A 3,794-nucleotide genomic window follows, 5' to 3' on the forward strand; every position below is an offset into this window, starting at 1 on the left:
CACACGGTGGGTGTAGTAGGGCTGTAAACTACTACATGGTTTGTTGGAGCCATGTCACTACAATAGTAGAAAGCACTGCACGTGTAGTGTTAACACGTTATGAGAACACCATGGTAGTTTAGTGTTTTTCTAATATTGGTCATCGCACGTGGAGGCACTAGGCAGAAACCACTTGCACCATGACACACCATGGTAGTTTAGTGTTTTCTAATATTGGTCACCGCACGTGGAGGCACCACATTAACCACTTGCATCATGACACACCACGGCAGTTTAGTGTCTTCCAATATTGGTCACCGCACCTGGAGGCACCACATTAACCACTTGCACCATGACACACCACGGGGGCACCACAGCACATCCACACGTGGCAGTTCACGTATGCACATGCCCGCACATGCACACGCACGCCCGCCAGCGCACGCCCACGCACGCATGTGCTCGCCCGCACACGTCCACCAGCGCACGCCACACGCCCGCGCACAGCCGCCGCGAACCTCTATGGGGATATGGTGGGTGTGGAGACATGGGATAATGGAAATGGATCGTAGATTAAAATCCATATCTATGAAATGAACATGAATCAAATTAGGTTGTGGACTATTGTTTGCTCTTTTATCAGAAAATGGCAAACGGATCTTTTGCAAAACTGTTTGATGACAACAAGTTGAAGGGCCCAAACTATGCTGACTGGTACAAGAACCTTACGCTGGTCCTAGTGACGGGTTTGTCGAAGCCCTCAAAATTATTACTAGTCCCACAATAAAATATTTGCAGTAAAAGTGGTTCTAGGTCGAATCCCACAGGGAGCAAATCAGTAATCTCTTAGCCGAATGGGTAAAGTAATTGTGTGGGAAAATTAAATAACTAAAATTAAAAGAATAACAATCTAAACAAACAAGAGAAAATCAGTCTTACCGAATTCTGGTTCAAGGGTTCGGGTTGAATCGATTGGCCATCGATCCTAGGTACAATTCAGCATTCTTCCAATTCAAGCATTTAACCTTAGATTTATTAGGATAGCCATAATAAACCTTGTGTTTTCCTAATTCAGTTGACCAAACCCAGCATTCGATCAACACTTATCACTACTCAACTGGGTACGATAGCGTTCCATGTTAAACAATGATAGCATTAAGATTTGTGAAAACAATTAAACCAAAATAACAATAATTAAGATAGCTGCAATTACTGAATTTTGTTCCATCGATTCTTTTAGGTTGAACCATGTTAAAACATTGGTCAAAGGCTGTCACGAACAATTGACCCAAAAAGATATCAACCTAATTGCTACTTGTACCATTATTCGTGACAATTACGGATCACCGAAATCATGGATAGCAGTAGGAAAATCAACATTAATTCAGTTTGTCAGACTAATTAACATTAATATCCAATAAAAAATGTGCACAAGAACCAATGAATACTTGAATTAAAAATAAAGAAAATAAAGTAACTACAGAACCTCACAATGACACAATCGAACCTCCCCCCTTGAACCAGAAAAAGAAGCTTAGCTGCTCATGATCTGTGCAATCTCCATGCTTTGCTTCTCCATGGCCGAACTGATCTTCTTGAGTTGCTTGATGCTTGATTGCTAGATGATTGAGTGATTGCTAGAGCTGGTTTGCCCCCCTCTTTATATAGCCAAAGGAGAGGTCTGTTTTCCAACTCCTTGTAGGAGATCATCTTATCCTTAGGGAGTTTTGATCTTATCTTGAACTAATCCTATCCTATCTCTTATCTAATGCTCTAATCTCAATCTTCTTATCTCTCTAGGATTACATTCAAGAATTTAGATCTGATAAAACTCTCTCCTTGGAGATTAATTCGAAATTCGGACTCTTAACTCTTGAATTCGAGTTGGGCTGCTTCAGCTACTTCTGCGAGTTGGGCTTAAGTTGTGAAATGGGCCTGGCTGCGAACTTGCTCCGACTTTGGGCTCATTTTCGTACTCGATGCGTGCCGAATCTGTCAAAACCCAAACATGAAAGTTGTGGGCCTTCCTTTCATCTTTCTAATGCTTCTTGAATTGTCTAATTCGGTGTCAGGAATTGAGAGTTAGGCTCAGATTATTGACTATCGCCGAAACTGTGCAAAATCACCCGATTTGTCCTGTTTTCTTCCAATTGCCTTCTTTATTGCCCTAAATCGAAATACAAGAGTAATGAGTTCATTTAAGTGATAAATAAATATAAAAGAGTGAATATTAGAGGATAAAAATAGGGTTCTTTTTGGTCTCATCAAATCCCCCCACACTTAAACTTTGCCCGTCCTCGGGCAAGGCAAAAACTCAAGTAACACAAGAGAGACTAACTATTGATTTTCAATCTTTCTTTTTCTCTACATGAGGCCTGGTTCATTTCATGCTTTAGTTCAGACTTGGTAACCTTTCCCTTTTCATCTCTTTCACCCCTTTTTCTTGTCCAAGAGTGATGGCAAATCACCATTCCTCATGGTCCCAAGTTAAATCGATAGTCAAGGAGACAAGCCTTCCAGGGCTGAAACCCCTTGGACTACACGGGTGCTCATTGCTTTTAACAAACCAATTCAGTCAGATGCAATTATTTTCCTTTGAATCAAAACAAGGTGTGCTTATTTCCATAAGCTTGCTATGTATCACATCTTCACCACTTAGTGTCAATTCCTAGGATCTGAAGGTGAGAATGGGGTTGGGGTTCTATGGTGAGTGCATCTTATGCTCCATCTCACCCTTGCCTTTTTTTCAAGATGTGAGTGCATTTTATGCTCCATCTCACACTTTCTTTCATTTCTAAATGTGAGTGCATTTTATGCTCCATCTCACACTTGTTTTTTTTGTTTCTAGATGTGAGTGCATTTTATGCTCCATCTCACATTAGTCACGATTTTAGTTTCAAACTCCCTTTCTCTTTTTTTTTTTTTTTTTTTTTCACAAGAATCACAGTGTTTCCCCGCCTGATCCATGAATTCATTGATCGTGGTCTCTATATGCCTAACACAGCAAGTTCTAGAATAATCAACCCATGTTTGACAGATAATTATGTGGAAATCAATCAAACCCTTATGCATCTTGCCTATTGATCGATTAAAATCATGACGTACCATATGCAGCCAAGAAAGATTCAGTTAGTCATGCTTGCATCCTATCTTATCTATTCAGCCTAAGCACATGATTCCTGATAAGTTGAAATCGTTCAAGGATAAGTTTCTAGGGAGCAGAAATTTCAAGAAGATAAGGTATCCCAAATTTCCATCAGATTTCCGTAATCCCCCCACACTTAAGTTATACATTGTCCCCAATGTATGTGATTATGCATAAAGTAGAAGGATTTGGGGGTACTTCCCTGTTTGTCTTGTTGGGTTCCTGCTAAACACAAAAATCAAAACCAAACAAAATAACAAAATTAACTAAACACAATGGGTTGCCTCCCACAAGCGCAATTGTTTAACGTCGTTATGCTCGACGTCCTCCTTTGCTACTTTAGCTCTCGTGGTTTCAGCTTTCGGTGTGCTCCCCTTTCATCCATCATGGGCAGGTTCAAATTTGGAATAGGGGCCTTCGTATCCAATTGTGCACTCGATTCTAGCTCCTCATTCATATCTTTTTCAAAAAATTCCTGCACAGTTGGATCAATAGTGTCAACCGAATGGTCTTCATTTGGGTACTTCATAGCTTCAAAAATATTAAATTTAATAGTCTCTCCGTCACATTCAACGAAGAGGGTACCCTCATCCACATCTATTTTGGTCTTGGCCGTTTTCATAAATGGCCTGCCTAATAGAAGTGGGGCTGAACTTTCGATCGTGTCCTC

This window comes from Nelumbo lutea, chromosome 1 (genome assembly GCF_056320005.1).
Source record: "Nelumbo lutea isolate HS-2025 chromosome 1, American lotus-T2T, whole genome shotgun sequence".
Classification (NCBI taxonomy): domain Eukaryota; kingdom Viridiplantae; phylum Streptophyta; class Magnoliopsida; order Proteales; family Nelumbonaceae; genus Nelumbo; species Nelumbo lutea.